The sequence below is a fragment of the Molossus molossus genome, unplaced genomic scaffold (genome assembly GCF_014108415.1).
Source record: "Molossus molossus isolate mMolMol1 unplaced genomic scaffold, mMolMol1.p scaffold_m16_p_3, whole genome shotgun sequence".
Classification (NCBI taxonomy): domain Eukaryota; kingdom Metazoa; phylum Chordata; class Mammalia; order Chiroptera; family Molossidae; genus Molossus; species Molossus molossus.
The window spans coordinates 95,066,983-95,082,328 of record NW_023425366.1 but is presented as its reverse complement, the minus strand read 5'-3'; positions in this window follow the sequence as shown (position 1 = coordinate 95,082,328).

The following is a 15,346-nucleotide window of genomic DNA, read 5'->3' as shown; positions in this document are numbered from 1 at the left end:
TGCGGCTTGGCTGAGGGAGGAGCAAGAAGGAACCAAGGGTGGGAACCAGGACTTCCCCAGGTGCTGCAGGGGAAAGAGAGCAAGGACAGTTTGTCGAGACTGATGTATGGCGTAGGGGCCCTGAGAGAGAGAGGGGTTACTTCTCTCATGTCACTTTGGATGTCTTGGTAACATTAGGTCTTAATAACTTAGAATAAGCTAATAACTCCTCAGAGTTGTATGCCCCTCACCAACCACAAAGCACTTCTTCATCCTTCATCTGATATACCCCTCGCATTAAGTCTGGGGGTTCAGGCTGGATCATTTTGTGGAGGAGAAGATGAACACCAGGAGAAGGTAAAGCAAGGGCTTCTAACCATGAAATGGGACTGGAAAACAATGACCACTTGGTTTTCACTTTCCTTTAAGGCGGCGGTTCTCAACCTGTGGGTCACGACCCGTTTGGGGGTTGAATGACCCTTTCACAAGCTCACTTAAGACCATCGGAAAACACATATTTCCGATGGCGATTCATAACAGTAGCAAAATTACAGTTATGAAGTAGCAACGAAAATAATTCTATGGTTGGGAGTCACCACAACATGAGGAACTGGATTAAAGGGTCGCGGCATTAGGAAGGTTGAGAACCACTGCCTTAAGGTATGAACAGAGGCTGCAAGCCGCAGTGGTACCGGAACTGTTTCTTGTTCCCAAAAGAAATTGTAGCTATTCTCCTTGAATTTTAATGTGGTTGTAGACATCTCAAAATAGTATTTACTGTCATCTCAACTTTGAAATTATGGTCTTATTAGACCCTTAGTTGGAGGTTGTTATTTAAATCTGCTAATAAAGAAGTATACATTTTTTTGGTTAATCCTCACCTGAGGATATTTTTCCATTGATTTTTAGATAGAGTGAAGGGGGGGGGGGGATATGAGAGAGAACCATTGATTGGTGGTTGCCTCCCTCATGACCCTGACCAGGTAGAACTTGCAACCCAGGTACGTGCCCTTGACCAGGGATGGAACCCACAATGCTTTGGTCTGCTGCTGATCCTCTAACCACTGAGCCAGGGCAAGAAGTACACTTTTTTTTTTTTGTATTTATCTTTCAGATAGAGCGGAAGGGGGCGGGAGAGAGAAACATCGATGTGAGAGAGACACATCGACTGGTTGTTACCCATATGACCCAAGCAGGGGCCGGGGACGATCTGCAACTGAGGTATGTGCCCATAGTGGGAACTGAACCTGGGACTCTGTGGTCCGCAGGCCAATGCTCTAACCGCTGAGCCAAACTGGCCAGGGCAAGAAGTACACTTTTAATTACCATATCACAAATTTATTTTTAATGTTTTGATAACTGTATTGTAATACCATCGATTTCCTTTGTAACTCTATGTAGCTTATTTTATGCATTTAAAAACACTAATCTGATCAGAAGTCTATAGGCTTTACCAAATAGTAAGTGAGACCCTGATACAAATAACTGCCCAGGTTCAGTTATTACCTCTTTAAGATGAGGTCAGCCTGGGGTCAAGGCTGGGCCTCTTAGTTCCCAAATCCAGACAATTTCACCAGGAATGAAAACTGGGGACTTAGGGGCAAAGAGGGAAGTCAGGGCATCCCAGATCATCTTGGGGATAAAAAAACTTCTTGAAGTTTTGGGGAGGGTGTGATTCTGAGCCCCTTTGCCAGCAGTCTAGCCTCCACCTTTAAATAACCCAGTGGGAGATGGAGGGTCTCACTACTGTGCCCCCGGACCCCGCTGCACTGGGCTGTCCTCGGGAGAGCGCCAGCTTCTCCTGGGAGGGACCCTGGTGTTTCTAAGAGGCTGAGCCAGGACGGCAAGCAGTGGGCAAAGCCAGACCATTCTCCTCTTCTCCTCTCCCGGTGTGGTTCAGCTTAGAGAGTTCTGGCTGGAGCCAGGGTTCCCCGACCCCAGAGTCGGTCCATTCCACAGACACTATAAACGAGGAGAGGACAGTGGGCATCTCGTGCCATCCTGTGATATCTGTAGTCCCACTGGATAAAATGTTCTAAATTCAGGTAATAAAATATATAGGGTCACCAGGAAAACACATGGCATTAAAATATACTTAACAAAATATTAAACACGCACGATGTGGTGGTAATCAAATAACAGCAATCTAACAGCAGGTCTTATAGCCACTGTTCTGAAGCAACAATGGGAATTAACAATCTTTTCAGCTTTCTGCAACCTTTGTAGCATGATATGAAAACATCAGTGACTTCCATTGCTGACCAAGTCACAGGTACTGCTACTATGACTGTGATTTGTTGCCTGTGTTAAAAGGGGAGGGAATGGTGCATTTCAGTTGAAAACGGTGACCATTATGATGGGATTGTTTTCCCATGGAAGATCCCTGAGCCCAGGGTAAGAATCCTGCCTAATCCCTCCTGAGTCCTGTCCCTGGGGAACACTGGGCTAGGGGTCCTTGGTTCCTGCCAATAGGTTTGAGCAGTTTTCATCTGCATCCAGGAGACTTGTGTCTCACTCAGCTGTGCCAGAAGTCACCTTGGGAGGTCATGGCCTCCTTGGGCCTCCCCCGCCCCCTTTATGGAAGATATGATTGTTCAGCATAAACCTCTTTTGTCGTATGTTGCCTCTGCCAGCTCAACATTGTGTTTTTCCTGTCTCATTTTCCTGGTTCTGTTTAACAAAGATGGAAGTCAGCAGGGTGAGGAGACTAAAATCCACATAGAAAGAAAATGCAAGTATCAGCTAGTTCAGATTAAAATGCACTTGACGGGTCATTAAAATAAAACAACTACTTCTGAGGGCTGGATCCCTTTTCAATTGTTCTAAATGGGCAGGAAGGGCCAGAAATTCTCCTTTGTTTATTCCAAGAGGGCTGCTTGTACTTTTCTTTGTTTTTTATTAATTAAATTATTTTTGTTACAGATGTTTTTCCTTTCCGCCCCCTAGACACCCTCCTACTTGTACTTTTTAAATGGTAGTTTTCTGTGAACCACCAGCTAAGGTTGTCCTATGGTTATTGCTGTTGTCCTGGCCTGGTGGCCTGGGGCACAAGCCCCAGGGACCAGGCATATCCAGGGTTGTACCAGCCTCTGACACCAAGTTCCACTCCTCTTAGTGGCCACCAGCCTCCTTCTCAGTTTGACCCCAACTCCAAGGCCCCCTGCATCCAAACCACTCCTGTCCTTCCCTGCTCCTGGACAAGGTCTCTTTCCAGCCATCTTTGATAACCAAGATCCATTTTTAAAATTCAAGAACCACAAAGCATATAAAAATTTAGCTCATTGAATGCAAAAGCTAAAGGGATCTTTAGGGGAAAGAGATAGGAAAAGTTGGGATTGAAACAAGCATGAATCCAGCACCCCCTCCATCCCTGTCCCCCCTTCTCCAAGGGGGGGGGGTCCAGTGAAGCAAAGCTGATCTGGGTTGAATGCCAGACGCTCCTGCCTCCCTGTGAAATGCAGCACAAGTACCGTAGGTCCAGGTCCCTTGGAACATCGACTGAGATCCCACTCTGCAGCCCCTGGGTCAGGCAGCTGCTCAAGAAATGCTCATGCCCTGCTCCCACTTGCTCATCTCTCTTTGTTACATCGACTTACCTCAGGTGGCTCCTCCAGGAACCCCCACCCCATTTGCATCTCCCCCAGCATCCCCTACGGTACCCACCTGAGACCACACTGGAAGAGACTGGGTGCCCCGCAGAGGCTGGCTGTGCCCTTTTATACCTGCCCAACAGGTCTGAGCCAGCAAAACCTTAAAAAAGAAAAGAACCCCCCAGGGCTCCAGTGGGTCAGCTGGCCTCACCTTTCAGGGCCTGACTGGATATTCCCGGGTCCCTCAGGGGGGATCAGTGAATGTCCTCATTCTAGGACATTTGCTTTCCTCCCATTGCCCCTCTGGGGAAACTGATGACCTCAGCCCAGGGTGCAGGCTGAGGGTAGAAATAGAACAGCCAGCTAATGAGTTTTCCTCTTAAAGCTGTAACTGCACTCACAGAGGGGGCTGACTCTCAAGGTGGAAGACCCGGGTTGATTTATCCAAAGCCTTTGGCATGGATGAGCCCACAGCCAATTGGTGATGACTTTGTCCCTTTCATGAGGAAGGCCCCAGTGAGCTTGGACTTCAATAACCTAATCATGGCCATGGTGGGCTGGAGGAGGCCCAGGGCACCGTGCTGCCGCATGGGCTGTGTTTTCTTCTAAGAGTTGTGTGGTTTCAGCTTCTATATTTAGGTCGTTGAGGCATCAATTCACTCTTAATGGAAAAAAAAAACAAACGCAAAAACGCCTTAACACAGAGCGGATTTCCTTCTTTGTCTCTCTGGGTTTAGGCCTGGGAAGCAGCTAGTTTAAACTCAAAGAAACTTTCATTTAGGACACATTAATGTTTTCCACATGCTTTTTATTACCATCTGATCCCTATTGCATTCATAAACTGACATCAGCCATGAAGAATCATACTAATAAGCAATCACGCCATTGACCTTTATTAGCACCTGCTCTGCCTGAATACTTCATACTTGAGGATGAACCTCGCTTCTCCCATGCTGGACCTCAGTTTCCTTAAACATAAAATAAGATTTTGGCTGAGATGCCTCCAAGCCTGTCTGTTGTCAAATGCTGCTGAGGTGCCATTCTTGCCAGCCTGCGTCTCCCCAGGTTCTGATCACCTGTCGGACTTGTTTTTATTTTCTTAGGAAACTTTTTTTATTTTTTAGCAGCAGGACTTTTAAAAAATCTCCCCCTCCCTCAGCAGAACGTGTAATGGGCAGATCCTTGTACAGAAGTCTGGGTTGTAAACAGATAATAGTGGAGCTTCTCTGGGTAGAGCAGGGGAAGAGGCCTTTGAGGACAGTGCCCAGATAACCAGGAGAGGCTGTGGGGGAGCCCTCCCTTGGCAGCCAGCTCTTGAGTCCATCCTTGGAATGCCTCATCCAAAGCCTGGGCACTGGGGTGCCTCAGCTTCCTCTCGCATGCTCTTCATCCTCTGGCTAATGAGAGCAGGGCCAGTGAGAAGAAATGGGGCCCTGCCCGCCGTGATTCTAAGAGGAGATGTTTCCCTGCCGCAGGTTTTGCATCTGGGCCCCAGCAGGAAAGAGCACGCTCCAGTGGGGTCGCTGCCTGCTCAGTGTTTAATAGGATGGGGTTAAGGGAAACCAACAGGAGATGGTGAGGCACAACCCCGCCCCTGGAGAGATGATGGGAAAGCCACCACATCTCGGATATGGCTGTAGGAAAAGAGAGGCCCTCAGGGGGACGGCACAGTGTTGCCCAACCAGGCCCGGCAAGGGCCCAATTGCCTCTCCTGTGTGCTCACCTATCTCCTTCCCATATCTCCCTCCATCAAACTTCACCAGAACAAGAGAGCAGGATCCTGGGGTGGTGGCCAATGGAGGTCAGCATCTTGGGACATAGAACAAGGTGTCAAAGGGCAGCAAATGGATCTGGAGCAAAAGTTTAAATCCAGCACCTGCCCTTGGTCTCTTGTGGTTTGACCTTCTCACAGGGAGTTTAATGGTTAGCGTTCCAAAAAGTTCGATTTCAGTAAGTGGTTGGTCTGGGGAGGGTCCTCAAAGTAATGTCAGGTGACTACTCCTTCCCAAGAGTAGGTGGGTGCATACAATGTTCTCTGTCTTTTAAAATGCAGTAAGAATCACACTGGACTTGGAACCATGTGGCTCAAAGATATTTGGGGGAAGTTTAGTGATGTCTTTCTATAGAAAGCAAGCTGACTTTAATCCCCTAAGGGGGAAAAATTCCCTGGGGTCATGGGTTGGTGTTGGTACAAAAAAATAAAAGTAAAGGTTCCATGTCCATTAGGCCGTTTTGATCCTTCCAACAACCTAAGCAGGTGGGTGGGTCAGCTGAGTATTGACCTGCTTTCAGCAGATGAGAAAACAGGTTCAGAGGGGTGGAGTGATTTGCTCAAAGACACACAGCAAGTCAACTCCGAGGAATAGTTTTGTTTTTCTTCCTAGCACTTATCAGTATCCAGCAGTGCATTATAGGTCTACTAGGTGATTTCTGGGCTCGTTCTCTCATAGAATGTAAGTATGACGAGGGCAGGGGCTTGACCCGATCTCTTTACTGTGAGGCAGTAGAGTGTGGTGGTCAAGAACGTGGACTTTGAAACCAGATTCTCTGTGTTTTCCCCTTACTAGCTCTCTGACCTGTTTGTGCCTCGATTTTTTTTGTGTCTATAAATGGAGACAATAGTGGTATATATCAAACAGGCTAATTATGAGCATTACATGAGTTCATATATGTAAAGTGCCTAACATCTATTAGATGATCAATGAATATTTATTGAATGAATGAAATCCAGAGCCCTGGGACGGGAACAATGTCTCCAATCATAGTACTCTGTTCAGGTGGTACTTGCGATGGGAATTATTCTTGACATCTCCATCCAGAAACTCCTGGACTTGGCCTACATACACAGAGGGCTGGGCTCTGCCCCCAAACAGCTGGCTGAGTAAATAGGACTGCTAGACTTTATGCGTGTGTCAATCTCTCTCTGCCCCTCCCGCTCTCCCTTCCTTTCTCCAGTTCCTTGAATTCTGTGCCAAGTTCTTTGTTAGACTCTAGCAAAGATATGCAATTAACTAGACACTTTCTCTGCCTTTGAGGACTTTGCAGTGTTGCCTCCTGGCCTCTGGTGGGGAAACACTGTGCTGAGCACTATAATGGGAGAGAGACTGAGCAGGAGAAAGGGGATATGGGAGATAAAGGTGGAGAGGTGGCACCAGGATCAATCCTGTGCTCTCTGTTCCTCCTGGCAGCCTGAGGACCCCCACACTCAGTGCCCTGGGAGAGTTCCCAAGTACCAGGACCAGGGCCCAGAACCTTAGATGAACTGAATTCTCAATCAATGTATGTTGAAGTACACTGGACCCCGTCCAGATCTAGGGTCAGGAAGCCAAAGCTACTGATTTCTTGCTGTGTGGCAGGTCCTGAGCTCATGGAATAGGCCCTCTTTCTTTTTTTCTTTTTCTTTTTGTTCAGATAGTGGGAGGGAGAGAGAGAGAGAGAGAAACATCAGCGTGAAAGGGACACATCGAGTGGTCGCCACCCACACGACCCAACCAGGGCCGGGGACAAACTGCAACCGAGGTACATGCCCTTAGCGGGAACCAAACCTGGGTCTCTCTGGACCACAGGCTGATGCTCTAACCGCTGAGCCAAACCTGCCAGGGCAACAGGCCGTCCTTCTGTGAAGCAGAGCACCAGCTGTGAAATGTCCACAGGGCAGGCCTTTCCCGGCCCGTGAGAGCTCCTGCTATTGGACACTCAATAGCACTCGCTCCACACTTCACTGGGCACCCATAGGGGCAGGCCTTGCGCTAGGTCCTACTGCTGGTGAGGATGGTCAGGATGGTGAGGCTGTGTGTGTGGGCGTGGTCTTCTCTCCTTGCTTAAAATGAGAAGTATGACCTTGTCCAATTGGATACTAAATGTTGGCTTCTAGAACATTCTCAGAATGTAGAAATCTCCCAATGGAAGAAGTTCCTTGGTGTTGAGTCTCTGTTTTGACCTTGGCAAGTCATTTAAACTCCATGAGCCTCATTTTTTTTTTCCCACTATAAAATGGTAACAACAACAACTAACCTCACAGAATTGATGAAATGATCATATGCAATTATGCACTTGAAAAGACTTAAAATTTTTTGACTAATCACCATCAACTAAAGACGTTGAGAATCTTTTCACATGCTTATTTGCCACCCATGTATCCTCTTTGGTGAAATGTCTGTTTAGTTCTTTTTGCCCATTTTTTATCATCAGTAGTTTATTTTCTTATTATTCATTTCAGAGAGTTCTTTCTATATTCTAGATACAAGGCTATTGGATATGTGCTTTGTAAATATTTTCACCTCACGTGTGGCTTGTCTTGAAAATGCTTTTACGTGGTAATGTGCTGCCTACATGTTAAGGGTCTCCCTGAATGACTCAGAATGGATACCCCAATACATTTCACCTCCATATACTTGTGCTTATCTCCTGGGCTACTTTCCTGGTGCATTTCAGGCTTCTCTGCACAAAGTCAAGGGTTGGAGCCATGAGTCCTGATAACAGACTGGTGGTGGGAAGGGAGGGAACAGAATCCAAATATATTTATCAGGCCTTGGTGTCCCCCAGCTGGTTTCTGCAGGTTCTGCAGGGTTGTGTCCTCAGCAGCCCGGTCCCTGGCCCCCAAGGGAGAATCTCATTGCTGCCACTCTGACCATCCCAGCTCCACATTCCGCATATTTGGATGTGTAGGTTATTGTTAGGCTGCTGGGACCGGGGACAGGCTGGACCCGTGCCTCTAGGCTATTCAGGGTCTGGAACCCTCTGATCTGAAGAAGGGCTTTTGAGACAAGCCTGAGGCTTCTGGCCCCTACCTCCACCCTGTGCCTAGAGTAGCCCTCACCAGGCATTCCCATCCCAGGCTCCTGCCTCAGCTCCTTAGGGGAGCTTTTTAGAAGCCCAAAGGCAGTCCTTCCTTCCTTCCTTCCTTCCTTCCTTCCTTCCTTCCTTCCTTCCTTCCTGCCTTCCTGCCTTCCTGCCTTCCTGCCTTCCTGCCTTCCTGCCTTCCTGCCTTCCTGCCTTCCTCCCTGCCTTTCCCCTCTCCCTCCCTGCTTCCTTTAGCAGCTCTGAGCTGGCTTCCCATAGAAGGGAGCAGAAGCAGGAATTCTACAGGGAACTGCTATTGAGTTGGTCAAATTGTGAGAATAAAAAGTTGGAAACAACCACTCTGGCCAGTTGGGCTCTGTGGTTAGAGCATCGGCCTGCAGTCCAGAGAGACCCGGGTTCGGTTCCCGCTAAGGGCATGTACCTCGGTTGCAGTTTGTCTCCGGCTTTGGTTGAGTTGTGCGGGTGGCAGCTACTCGATGTGTCCCTTTCACGTCGATGTTTCTCTCTCTCTCTCTCTTCCTCTCTCTCCCTCCCACTCTATCTGAACAAAAAATAAAAAATGTCCTTGAATGAGGATTAAAAAAAAAAGTTGGAAACAACCTAAATGTCCATCCATTGGGGATTAGTTAATAAAGTGAAATATAAATAAAGTTAAATAAAGGGACATGGATATTTTTTAGACTGGAAATGTATATTCTTTTGCATGGAGCAAGTCCCATAGCTCACTGTTGGGTTAAAAAAAAATGGTTATAGAACAGCTCAAGCCCTTTTTTGCAAAATGACACCTTTGTGAACAGATGTACCAAGAGTTTGTCTGAAACAATGTTCATCTGGTAACCATACCCATTAGTTCCGGGTGGTGGGATTTCAGGTGATTTTTTGTTGTTAAATCTCTTCTTTAAATTTATCTCTTACCTGAAGTTTTTTCAGTGAGAAGAACTATTTTTAGTATCTGAAATTATTTTTTAGGGGGAAAAAGGAAACAAATGTCAATTGGGTGTGTCTCAAGAGACTCCCTTCAGTTTTTCACCCCAGGGTGGTGGTTGGAGGCTCCTTCCTGGCGTGTTCTAGTAGCTGCATTCCCAGCTGTTGTTTGCGCCTTGGTGGAAGGAGGGGATCAGTGCTTTCCCAGGAGGGTTTCAGGAGGAGGCCTTGGCAGGTGAAAGAAAGTTCACAGTGTGCTCCTTGAAGACCAAACATGGACACGGAGCCTGAGCCCAGAAATAGCCCCTAACTCCAGAGACCCTTGGAATTCTGCAGGGTTAACTCAAGGACAGGAGAGCCTGAGCAGACACGGCCAGAAGCTTCCTCCTAGGCCCTGAAAAGAGAGGTGGGGACTAGGACAGGCTCCTCTGAACACATGTTCTGGAATTGGGGCAGAGACAACATGGGACCGAGACAAAGCGTCCTCCAAACCCAGCCCAGCTTGACGTCTCTGATTCCAAGCCAACTAGAGATTTCCTAATTAATCATGAATTCCGTGGGATCTCAGAAATATTGTGGTCAAGGCTGCTGAAGACAGATTTCTCTAGTTGCATGTCTTTTTTTTTTTTTTTTTTATTGATTAATTTTTTTCTTTTTTTTTTTCATACTGCATTTAGACTTATATCTCAGTTTGATATTACTTGGCACTAAAGTGCCATTTTTTATTTTATCTTGAAAATATTTAAAAATCTTTCCAACTTTCATCTCTGTCCCCCACCAGCATCATTCCTTTTGATTAAGGGATTAATCCTTTCGATGACTTATTCTTATTTTTCCAAAGGAGAGAGTCTCTTTACTTTTTGTGAATCTCCCAAGGTCAAATAGAGCCCGGTGTTAGAAGAGCTCAGGTGGATTCGAATGTCAACTCAACTGGGTAATCTCTCATCCATTTATCCATCCCATCCATCCATCAACCATACATTATCTATCCATCCATTTATCCATTCATCTACCTATCATCCACTCATCCATCCCTTCATCTATTCATCTATCCATCTGTCCATCCAGTCATCCATCATCATCACCCACCCATCCACTTATTCATCCATCCATCCATCCATCCATCCATCCATCCATCCATTTATGCAGCACATAATTATGATGCTCCCTCTGGGGCCAGGGACCCAGCTGGAGTGAACCTTGACCTTATTCTTGCACACTCTATGAGGACAGCAAGTCCCCCAAGGAGCCATCGCAGAGAGGGGAGCATCATATTGGACACACACTGCTATCTCTGAATACTTACCTCCTTTCCTTATCTGAGATAATAATAACATATATTTCTCCAGGTTGTTACACAAGTGAGGTGTTAACAGTGGACAAAAAGACCCAATGTGATTATTAGAGCCTAGGTGCTCAAGTAATGATAGTGGTGAGTTCCAAGTTCCTTGGCAGCAGAGACCCTGCCTGGTTCACTCCTGAACCTTGCAGAGGCCAGCAGAGAGTGGGTGTCCAATAGCTTCTCCTGGATGGAGCCTTGTCCCTGGCCCAGCTCCTGAAGTCACACTTATTGGGAGAAAGCCAGACATGACCTGGGATTCTGGGTACAATTTGTGCTTCTGCTATCCAGAGGCCCCAGTGAGGAGAAAATTCTGCAGACTGTTCCCACACCTCCAGAAAAGAAAGCTAAGACAGTCAGATGGATGAAAACCTTGGGAGTGTTGGTGCTGAACAGGCCCATAAAACAGAACACACTTTAGAAATTACTACTGTACTGAGGAATTCAGGTTCTGATTTTACAGAGAGCCCCAAGACCTGATAAATAGTCAGCCTTTTGATTCCCTTGCTGTCTTCCCACCTGTCATTTTTTCCCTTAATGTCTCCTTTCCTCCCCATGTCCTGGTTCTGGGCTAAGAGTCTAAAATGAGCTCCTGAAGGGTCAGCATCTGGGAGATCCTGGAGACTTTCTGACACATGAACACACGCGCGCGCGCACACACACACACACACACGCTTGTACACACAGAGGCCAAAGATTTTGACATCTGCATTTGTCAGAAGCCAGTGGATTTGCAAAGACTGACCTCAAGCACAAAAAACTTCCCTCAATCCCCTGAGGAACTGTGACATCAACTCTCTAATTCTGGGGTCCTTTTTAAAAAACCTTTTTTATATTAATGACATAACAAATAGGTGTTTATAAATAACCAGTGGTGTATCAAGTTGGGGGATGGTGAGCAGCTGATCAGGGATATGGGCAACTGTAGAAGATTTAAAAACAATAATGAAAGCTGATGAACAAAGTAGACCCAGAGACATTGGAAGGAGTAAGTTTCAGACTGACAAACCTCAGAGGAGGGGGCAGGGGGCAGGGAAGAGATAAACCAAAGAACTTATATGCATGTATGTGTAACCAATGGACACAAACAATGCTGGAGGGGCGGGGGTAGGGAGGGGAAACAGGAAAAACATCTGTAACAAAAATAAATTAATTAAAAAAATAAAAACAATAATGAAAACTGATCAGAAATCAGTCTGCTTTTTAAATGTGCTGCATTGGCCATTATCAATGATATCAATGACAAATACTGCCCCCTGCCATGGGGACCGCTCCGCCACCCTGTGTCCTGTGCTTGGGATACCCTGCAAATAACAGTAGTAAAGATGCTACAAAAACATGGCAAACGTTCTTGTTTTACAGAAGGTAATCAGAAGGAAGGGAATCCTGATACACACTATACAACACAAATTAACCTCAGTGTCATTATACTAAGTGAAATAAGCCAGTCACAAAAGAACAAGTACTACTCGATTCTACTTATATGAGGTACCTGGAGAAGTCACGTCACAGAGACAGAGAGTCGAGTGGTGCGGTCCAGGAGCTGGGGTGGGGGATGGGGAGTTGGTGTTTAATGGGGACAGTTTCAGCCATGCAAGGTGAAAGGAGTTCTGGAGAGACATAATGGTGATGGTTGCACAATAATATTAATGCACTTAATGCCGCTGAACTGTACACTCAAAAATGGTTAAAATGGTAAATTTTATGTGTATTTTTACCACCATAGAAAAAAGTCAGGCGTGAGCCCAGCCCAGGCAGTAGAGCACTGAGGCAAAGACGGGGCCACACAGACCTGGCCTTTCCCCATCATGTAACCTTGGGCAAGTCACATCGATGTCAGCAGCCTCAGTTTTCCACTCTGTGAAATGGGATTGGTAGTTCCTACTATAGTATCAGAGGAGTCAAGGCGGCTTAAACAGACTAGGTAACAAACCCATCCAGGTAATTCAATCACAAGAATTGAATCTACTAGTTTGTTGGAACGGTATTATAGGCAAGAGCTGCTGGGCCAGTGGCCCCCAGGGCTCGGCTGGAGCAGATGTTGGGAGGGCCAAGGAGCAGAGCTCAGTGGACGGTAGGGCTGATGGAGGAAGGAGATGGGAAAGGGGAGGCCAGCGTCAGCCTCCCAGCCTGTATGGAGGATGTGGCCCTTACTCATGACTGAGGCTTAGGAGTAGGGGAGGATTCAGTGACTTCCACTAAGGACTCGGATTCCATCTGAAGTGCGTTTCCGTGACCTTTGTGTAGCAACTGTGGGCACTGTTGTAGTGAGCTTATTAGATTTATTCAAAGGATGCTGGCTGGATGCTTGGTTTGGGAAAGGTATGAGCACTGCCCACTGTATATCCTGGAAACATCCTGGATGATGCGGGAGGGACACCCCCAACATGGTGGGGCAGGGGAAGGGCCTGGCTTTGGTGCCAGTATGCTCACTAGGCATTCAACAGTTTCATGAGCAAGGAGTCTTCCTATGTGTGAGCAAAACCCCTACCCTCATGGAGCATATGTTCTATTTTGCTGGGAGTGGTGGGGTTTGGAAAATAAACTAGCAAGTAAATGTATTGCATTTCATATGTTAACAAGTGCTGCTAGAGAGAACAATAAAATGAAGTAACTCAGATGGGAATACAGGATTCGGGTGAAGTTCAATTTTAGATGGAGTGACCAGGAATGGTTTCTAAAAACAGACTGAAGGAAGTGGGGGAGGCACAGGGAATAGCAAGTGCAAAGGCCCTGAGGCCGGCATGGGTCTGATGTGTTTGAGGGATAGTGAGGAGGCCCAGGTGGCTAGAGCAGGAGAGTAGCAGGAGTGAGGTCAGAAGGAACAGAATTGGGGGAGAGGCTGAGCATGAAGGGCCTCATAGACAATTGTGGGGATGTTGGGGAGCACTGGAGTATTTGAGCAGCAAAGTGGTATAATCTTATTTAAATGTTTAAAGGAGGCCCTCATCTGTATGTGGGGAAAGTCTTAAAGAGGCACAAGCCAAAACAGGGATGGATGTGACAAGGTAAGAGGGACGCTGTTGGGCCTGGTTCCCAGGTGCAGGTGGAGAGATGTGGGCAGAACAAGGAGGCCTGGGGCAATCCTTCTGAGAGCCTTTGATCCTGTGAGGGTCAGGCCTCCATAGTCATCCTGAAACCTCTTCTTCTGACACCACCACTCACCAGCCACCTTGATTTGAAACCATAGCATCAGCTTATGTGTCTCTACCACTGTTACCCACTGCCACCTCCAATGGGTCACTGAGTCCCGCACAGCTCTGAATCCACTGGCCTTGGCTGCATCCCCACCTCTATGACCTCCAGGCATCTGGGTGTCAGGGTGCTACCCTGAACTCCACACTTCACCCTGAGTGAAACTGGCTTCTTCGTACCCCTCTCCTCCCGTAACTAGAGCGTCCTGGGGTCAGACCCTCCTCTCTCCACTCGCACTGACACCAATAGCGATACTGATACCAAAGGCCACCTCCTATCTGCTCCTCCTCCGTCCAGCCCCACCCGAGAAGGAATCCTCCTCCTCCCTCCCCAAGGCTAGCCTAAATATTCCAAAATGAAACTGGAATAATCATTGATTTTGTTAGGTGTGATTGTGGTATTTTGGTTTTAGTTTTTAAAGTCTTCGTATTTGTAGGTGAAATAATATGATGTCTGAGATTTCCTTTAAAACATACTAACAAAAAATAGTGAATGCAAATAAAAAAGGTGTGGGAGGGGGGAGAATAAAGAAGATGGTGTTGGTAATCGTTGGACCTAGGTGACCAGTACTCGAGGGTTTGTTGGTACTGTTCTCTCTACTTTTATGAACTTGAAACTTTTCCATAATAATAAAATAAATGGGAGCACAACCCTGCTGAGGCATACAGGGCTCCCTGCTGCCCTTGGGCCAAAGTCCAAACACTTTCAGAGAGTGATGGACGAGGTGGGTGCAGCTCACCAACACTGTTCAGAATTTCTGGCTTATGATGATAGTAACAAGCAAACAGACTTGTACTGAGTTTTATCATTGGTTTAAATCTCCCTACAGACAGTGCAACCCCTGACTGCCTGGACCAGGGTGGATGGCTCCCAGTGTCCCCTCCCCTGTACACCAGCCCATCTTTGTCCTGCACTTGACTCCATCTGGCAATCTGAAGGGCCTCTGTTCCCAGGGGAACAGTGCAGTGCTTTTTCCTATGCTGTTCCCTCTGCCTGGAGCATCTTTCTCAGTTTTTCACCTGCTAAGTCCTGCCTTTCCTGAGGACTTGGCTCCATATCACCTTCTCCAGGAAGCCTTTCCTGACCTCCCCTCCTGTTTTATCCCAATTGCTGTCCTGTTCCCACGCGTGGGGAGAGCCCATCTCTGCTCCTGATGGGAGAGCAGGGAGCAGGTCATCTTGTCCACTGTTCGTGTCAGGCCTGGCACACAGCGGGAACCCAATAAATATTTGTTGACTAAATACATGAAATTTTGTCCTTATTTCCAATTCAACACAAAGCAGACCCATTCTTACTACCACCCAACTGCATTGCCTGCTTGAGAATAAACTTTTGTTAACTGTTCAACAGCAGTTTCAAGCCTAATATTCCATTTTAGGATGCGGCCTCTCAATCCAGCCAGATCCCAGAAGCCTTCCACATGCAGAATGCAAACCCTTCCCTGGAGTGAGATGCCCCGCCCCTGGCCCTTTGGTAGCGCATCTGAAGGTCTCAACAGGCTGCAGCTGCAGAGCCT